The sequence below is a fragment of the Saccopteryx bilineata genome, chromosome 4 (assembly GCF_036850765.1).
Source record: "Saccopteryx bilineata isolate mSacBil1 chromosome 4, mSacBil1_pri_phased_curated, whole genome shotgun sequence".
NCBI lineage: Eukaryota > Metazoa > Chordata > Mammalia > Chiroptera > Emballonuridae > Saccopteryx > Saccopteryx bilineata.
In genome coordinates, this window is record NC_089493.1 from 247,723,356 (window position 1) to 247,731,722 (window position 8,367).

General features: G+C 35.9%; 1 non-coding gene across 1 annotated transcript; it reads left to right on the forward strand.

The window, feature by feature from the left end:
* The first annotated feature begins 2,867 nt into the window (after window positions 1-2,867).
* TRNAS-AGA (transfer RNA serine (anticodon AGA)) lies at window positions 2,868-2,943 on the forward strand. The gene has a single exon. It is a non-coding gene; the product is annotated as a tRNA-Ser (tRNA).
* The last annotated feature ends 5,424 nt before the right edge of the window (window positions 2,944-8,367 follow it).

Here is an 8,367-nt window from a genome sequence, read left to right on the forward strand (position 1 = left end):
AAAGAGGCATATTTTTGGATGGCAAAATCTGCTCTCTTTCAAATCTGTATGAAATACTGTAATATTCCTAGAGGATTGGTTAATTAAAAGCTGTTTAATTCTATGTCATGATTAAATTATATGCCCCTCAAAATTTGTTGACTTTGTAAAAATAAAAAAATTAATGATAGTTGCTGTTAAAGATATACTTTGTGAGATAATAATAGGGATGGTTTTATGTAGGCTATAGCAATATGGAAAACATTTATTAATGAGGAACAACTCAAAGAAAAGGGAGAACAACTGGATTTTATAAAAGAAGGAAGTCATGAGAAAGAGGTTGTGAGTGTGATTAGCAGACCAATCAGGCTAGTGTGTTATCTCTGAATACATATACAAGGGCAAAGAGATCCCTTTTGGGTAGGAGTTTCTCAGAACAAAAGAGGGTAGGGAGGATTTCAGAGTAAAAAGATACAGTAATTTCTCAGCTGTTGCTTTTTTCTGGGAGTATAGGGCTCAAGTATAGTTCAACACTGTCATTGTCATTTATTTAAACTTTTAAAACCCTTGCTAGAATATTCACACACATATATATGCATGATACATATATGCACAGATCTCAAAATTCCTTAAGATAATATTTATTTTCTAGTCCCAAATAAATATGTATATATGGCTGGGAGTAATTCTGATTTAGTTAGAAGCCTTTTATGCTGATGAGTTCAACTTGGGTGTAATCAAATACAATTTCTTCTCATCTTCCTTAATATCGTTAAAACTACCTAAGAGCAATGGAATAGTCATTTTTAAAATTTAATTTTGTCATATTATGAGTAAAATAAAATTAGTATTTTTGATTTTTAATGAAATGAAAAAAAATGTTTTGTGATTTTAAAAGAGCTTTGGAATAACACAGTAGCCCGATTGGGCTGCTGATCACAGGAGAAAGGATGAAGGCTAGAGGAATAGCCTTCCTCTAGGTTGGGCATGGGTCTCATGCTGGGGGCATGGGCTTCTGGAAGACAATTTGCATCAAGAGGGGAACCAGAAAAATCATAGGAGGCAGTTTGGTTTTATCCGGGTTATAAACATATCACCCCCAATGTGCCTCTATGATTGTTTTGGACTAAAGGCAACTTCAGCTGCATACTCAAGAGGAACTTTTGCCCTCCCTTAACTACCTAGAAGAACTTGAATCATGGGTCTTGCTCATGATAGGAGGTTACCAGAAATAACCTCCTTTGAGCTAGCTTTAGGGCAGGACAAACTTCTATTTACTAAACATCACATCTCTCTGCCATTCTGCAAGGACTCTTTGAAGTCCTCAAGGCACCTCAGAACGGCTTGTAACCCATGTTCCCTTTCCATCCCTGAACCTCTCCTGCATGCGAGATCTCAGAATGATGTGTGCAAGTTCCCATACACATATATATATTAATTTTGGTTATTTTCTCCTCTTAATCTGTCTCATGGCTATTTAATTATGAAACCATTCAAAAGAACCTGATGAGTAGAGGAAAGTTTCTTCCTTCTAGTTTTTAATGTGATATTTTCCTATAACTATAACTCAAGTTTTCTGGAAAGTTTTTTAAAAATCTGTTTTGCAATTACAGTTGATATACATTCTTATATTAGTTTCACATGTACAACCTAGTTGTTAGATATTTATATAACTCACAAAGTAACCATCCCAATAAGTCTATTATCCACGAAACACCATACATAGTTATTACAATATTATCAACTATATTTCCAATGTTGTACTTTACATCCCTGTGACCTTTTATAACAGACAATACTTCTTAATCCCTTTCATCCTTTTTAACCATCCCCTTATCGCCCTCCCATTAAGCAACCATCAATTTGTTCTCTGCATCTATAAGTTTTGTTTCTGTTTCTTTTAATTTTCTTTTTCAGATTCCACATATAGTATTTGTCTTTCCCTGTTTGAATTATTTCATTTAACATAATATCATCTAGATTCATGCATGTTGTTGCAAATGGCAAGATTTCATTCTTTTATGACTAATATTCCATTGTATATATGTACTGCATCTTTCTTATCCATTTATCTATTTATGACACATAGGTTGCTCCCATATTTTGGGTATTGTAAATAATGCTGCAGTGAACATTTATCTTTTCAAATTAATGTTTTGAATTTCTTCAGATAAATTTAGAAGTGGAATTCCTGGATCATAAGGTAGTTCTATTTTTCATTTTTTGAAGATATCCATTATGTTTTGCACAGTGACTGCATCGATTTGCTATCCCCAATAGTGCACGAGGGCTCCCTTTTTTCCACATTTTCACCAATACTTGTTGTTTGTTGATTTATTGATGATAACCATTCTGACAGGGGTGAGGTGATATCCCATTGTGGTTTAATTTGCATTTCCCTGGTGATTTGTGATATTCAGCATCTTTTCATGTTTATTGGCCATTTTTATTTCCTCTTTGGAGAGATGTTTATTCATGCCCTCTGCCCAATTTTTAAGTGGATTAGTTGATTTCTTTGGTGTTAAGCTGTATAAGTTCTTTATATTTTTTCAATATTAACTCATTATTAGATGTATTATTGGTGAATTTCTTCTTGCATTCAGTAGACTGTATTTCCTTTTTGTGGATCATTTTCTTTGCTATGCAAACATTTTTTTTTTATTTTGTTTCCTTTGCCTGAGCAAACATATCCAAAAAAATATTACTAAGAATGAAGTCGAAGAGTTTTACTGCCTATGTTTTCTTCTAGGAGTTTTATAGTTTCAGGTCTTCCATTTAAATCCATTTGAGTTTATTTTTGTGTAGAGTATAAGAAAGTGGTCTAGTTTTATGTTTTTGCATGTGACTTTCCAGTTTTCTTAATACCATTTATTAAAAAAAACTGTCATGCCCTGGCCGGTTGGCTCAGCGGTAGAGCGTCGGCCTAGAGTGCGGAGGACCCGGGTTCGATTCCCGGCCAGGGCACACAGGAGAAGCACCCATTTGCTTCTCCACCCCTCCGCCGCGCTTTCCTCTCTGTCTCTCTCTTCCCCTCCCGCAGCCAAGGCTCCATTGGAGCAAAGATGGCCCGGGTGCTGGGGATGGCTCTGTGGCCTCTGCCCCAGGCGCTAGAGTGGCTCTGGTCGCAATATGGCGATGCCCAGGATGGGCAGAGCATCGCCCCCTGGTGGGCAGAGCGTCGCCCCTGGTGGGCGTGCCGGGTGGATCCCGGTCGGGCGCATGCGGGAGTCTGTCTGACTGTCTCTCCCCGTTTCCAGCTTCAGAAAAATGAAAAAAAAAACAAAACTGTCATTACCCCATCATATATCCTCACCTCCTTTGTCATAGATTAATTGACCATGTAGGTGTGGGTTTATTACTGGGATCTCTATTCTGTTCCATTGCTCTGTTTGTTTTTATGCCAGTACCATGTTTTCTGAAAAGTTTTTACTTTCATGGCAACAACTAAGATGCCATGATAATGCCAGTGCCACAAGGACAGTAGTAACAGCCTGCATGTCTCCTAGAATGGTGAATAGTAAGTTCCAGAGTTTAGAGAAACCACATGTAGGGAACTATACTTATGAAGCCTGTAAAACTGGGGATAGAATTAGATACCCAGGATGTATCTGATGAACCCCAATGCTATCTTTCATAGGGAGCTCTACATACATCCCCATTCTGAGGCCCTACCTGACACTACTAGACTGCTCTCTTTCTCTCTTCTTTCTTCCTTCTCCTCATCTCCCTCCCTCCCTGCCTTCTTCCCTATAAGCTATAATATTTCAGTTGGTATATTTATAAGAAACATACTCTATCTTCTGGATGATTCTGATGGTAACATTAGTCAAGGGTAGTCAGCTATCTACCTTTATGCACAAGGACTCTTGCTTCTATAATTCTTTGTTCTCCACCTTCTTTTATTAGATAGAAATTTTTAACCTGTTTTCTTATTTACTGTCAATGCCTGGACTCTGAGAGGAGTTAAAATGCAGTAGTCCATTAACTATTATTTGAGGGAAATAAATGACATAAATTGAAGAGTCATATTATTGGAACAATATGATAATTATTACGTAAACTCTCACCTCACCTCAAACTCATACTCTGCTATTTAGTCCCTGTCAAAAAATTGAGTACAGGAAGTGGTATTGTGGAAGATTAAAACTACATATTCTACAAAACACCACATACTCTGTTATCTTAGTTCTTCAATGATTTAAAATTTTTTATACTATAATTTCCTCAGTGAATGTTGTAAGACACAAGTTTAAAATCCAATATCATTTTTCTTAAGAATATATATATATATATTATATAATTCTGAATCATATAAAGTCTTACATAAAAAATAAATCTGGGAAATTAAAAATACAAAAGTTTGACTTTCTCTAGGGAACCAATGGGCTTTCCCTTATCGGAATGTGGTAATTACTTATTCAATCATATAATCCTTTTTGCTTTGGCTTCTGAGGAGTTCAAAACAAATTTGAATACTCTTATAATACAATTGTTGCATATTTTTTAAAGTAATGTATGAGTAAGTGCTATCACTTATGCATACCTACCTTTTATCAAACATGGTACTAAGCAATTTAGTAAAACCACTTTATTAAATTATTTTTGTATTGTATATTTTGTAACTCTCATCTGTCTTACTTCCTTTTTGCTCATCTTATTTTCACTTATATTTTGCATTTTCTAGTTCTATTTATATTTCTCCTTAATTAAAATTTTATATGTTTTTGTTTATGCTGCCAACCAATCCTCTATAAAATGAAATAGAAAATAAACAAATATATAAAAATATTAAAATAGCAATATTAAATAATCACGTACTAAATGTTCCATGAATAGGTAAGAAGTTTGTGCACTTTGTCTATCAGAAGACTTGCTCTCTGTTCTAAGTTGAATTCTGTCCCAAAACTGTATGTGGAAGTCCTAATCCTAATACCTCAAATGCAACCTATTTGTAAATAGGGTCATTACAGATATGATTAAGTCAGATAAGGTCATACTGGAGTAGGGTGGCCCTTAATCTACTGTGACTAGTGTCCTTATAAGAAGAGTAGAAACATAGAGATAGACATGCACAGAGATAAGACATGGGAGGAGACATAATGCCATGCATTATTTAAAAAAAATTATTGAACTTATAGGGGTTACATTTGTTAATAAAATCATACAGATTTTAGGTACACAATCCTATAATGCATCATTTATATTTTGCATTGTGTGCTTCCACCCCTAGTTGAGTCTCCCCTCATGCATTGATAGAGACATCTATAAGCCAAGGGATGGCAGAAACACCAGAAAGGAAAGAAAAGCATGAAGCAGATTCTACCCTGGAGGCTTCAGAGAGAGCATGGCCTTGCTAAAACCTTAATTTTAGATTTATAGACTCCAGAACTATGAGAGAACAAATATCTGTTGTTTAAAGTCACTCAGTCGGTGGTACTTTGTCATGGCAGTCCTAGGGAACTAATGCACTTTCTCAAAATGCTGCTGGAAGGCAGATCAAATCCCCAGATAATAGGAAGAAGCCCAGCTAAAGTCACTTTGGTAACAGTATTTATATATACTTGTTTGCATTTCTGGCAGACACGACAGATACTGAATGGGACCAAAACAAAACAACAACAACAAAAATGGAACAATTGGAGTTAGAAGTGGATAACTGCCTCATTAAGCCATAGCTGTTGAGAGAAGTTAAGAGGCGCCAGTACTGGTTATTACGCAGATGGAGTGCAAATAACATAGCACAGTTCTCATGAATATCACTTTGGCTCATTACAGAATCTAACTCTACAATTAATTGCGTTTTAAAGACCATTTTTGATATTCTGAATTAAGTGACAATTAAACAGAATTGATTTATCTCAATTTATCACCTTTAAAATATATCCGTGGACCTTTATTTTCCCAAAATAGTTTGTGAATCACAGTTTTAGTTTTTCAGGCTTTATCTTCATTCAGCCTGCTTCAAGGTACAACATTCAACATCACAAAAATGCCATGTTAAATGTCTTTAAGAACATATATATGGAGTGATTCAGATGAATTTGGGGAAAACCCTTTAAAAGTTAATGAATCTATTCATTAGATTCTGACTTATCACACAGGAGCTTTCTGTAAATGCAGGGGGCAAAAGAAAAGTTGCCGGTAGGCCGTGATCATCGACAGGCAGAAGGCAAAGATAACAAATAATAATGAGCTTATTTCTAGCCAAATGAACCTTTCAAAATTTATCTTCAATGCCTAAATATTTCATCAATGGTTTGCTGAGACAGAAATGATACTGCATTACAAATATTGATCGACTTATGACCTATGCAACTTACGACCATTCGACTTTACGACCACAATCGCTAGCCATGACTGCTCCGCGTCTGGCAGCGCAAGCATTGCCCAGCTGGGCATTCGACAGTGTGGACCAGCTTCCAGCAGCACTACCATCTCCACATGCACCATTTCAACTGTTATCCCAGACTCGGTACAGCAATTTGTGTTTTGTGTCTTGGATATTTTTCATCAAATCCCTCCCAAGATGTCTACCAAGAGGAAATTGTCTTTGCAAATATTAAACCAGTTGTACTGGTAATGCAGTGTTTTACTTAAACCTGATGAATGTAAAAATAAGAAACAAAATGGTGTAGAGATGATACAAATGGCATAAAATGAACAAAGAAGATTATGATATATAACAATAATGAAAGAAAATTATGATAAACTATGACTTAAAGATTTTTATAACATCATTTCACAGTACTGTACATATAGCCTACTCAACTTATTTTTTTTATAATAAATTTTTATTAATGGTAATGGGATGATATTAATAAATCAGGGTACATATATTCAAAGAAAACATGTCTAGGTTATTTTGTCATTAAATTATGTTGCAAACCCCTCGCCCAAAGTCAGATTATCCTCCGTCACCCTCTATCTAGTTTTTTGTGCCCCTCCCCCTCCCCCTAACTCTCTCCCTCCCTCCCTCCCATGTCCTCCCTCCACCCCACCCTTGGTAACCGCCACACTCTTGTCCATGTCTCTTAGTCTCATTTTTATGTTCCACCAATGTATGGAATCATGTAGTTCTTGTTTTTTTCTGATTTACTTATTTCACTTCTTATAATGTTATCAAGATCCCACCATTTTGCTGTAAATGATCTGATGTCATCATTTCTTATGGCTGAGTAGTATTCCATAGTGTATATGTGCCACATCTTCTTTATCCAGTCTTCTATTGAAGGGCTTTTTGGTTGTTTCCATGTCTTGGCCACTGTGAACAGTGCTGCAATGAACACGGGGCTACATGTGTCTTCACGTATCAATGTTTCTGAGGTTTTGGGGTATATACCCAGTAGAGGGATTGCTGGGTCATAAGGTAGTTCTATTTTCAGTTTTTTGAGGAACCACCATACTTTCCTCCATAATGGTTGTACTACTTTACAGTCCCACCAACAGTGAATGAGGGTTCCTTTTTCTCCACAGCCTCTCCAACATTAGCTATTACCCGTCTTGTTGATAATAGCTAATCTAACAGGAGTGAGGTGGTATCTCATTGTAGTTTTGATTTGCATTTCTCTAATAACTAATGAAGCTGAGCATCTTTTCATATATCTGTTGGCCATTTGTATCTCTTCCTGGGAGAAGTGTCTGTTCATGTCCTCTTCCCATTTTTTAATTGGATTGTTTGTTTGTTTGTTGTTGAGTTTTATGAGTTCTTTGTAAATTTTGGATATTAGGCCCTTATCTGAGCTGTCGTTTGAAAATATCAGTTCCCATATAGTTGGCTGTCTGTTTATTTTGATATCAGTTTCTCTTGCTGAGCAAAAACTTTTAATTCTGATGTAGTCCCATTCATTTATCTTTGCCTTCACTTCTCTTGCCATTGGAGTCAAGTTCATAAAATGTTCTTTAAAACCCAGGTCCATGATTTTAGTACCTATGTCTTCTTCTATGTACTTTATTGTTTCAGGTCTTATATTTAGGTCTTTGATCCATTTTGAATTAATTTTAGTACACGGGGACAGGCTGTAGTCGAGTTTCATTCTTTTGCATGTGGCTTTCCAGTTTTCCCAACACCATTTGTTGAAGAGGCTTTCTTTTCTCCATTGTGTGTTGTTGGCCCCTTTATCAAAGATTATTTGACCATATATATGTGGTTTTATTTCTGGGCTTTCTATTCTGTTCCATTGGTCTCAGTGTCTATTTTTCTGCCAATACCATGCTGTTTTGATTATCGTGGCCCAATAACATAGTTTAAAGTCAGGTATTGTAATGCCCCCAGCTTCATTCTTTTTCCTTAGGATTGTTTTGGCTATTCGGGGTTTTTTATAGTTCCATATAAATCTGATGATTTTTTGTTCCATTTCTTTAAAAAATCTCATAGGGATTTTGATGGGA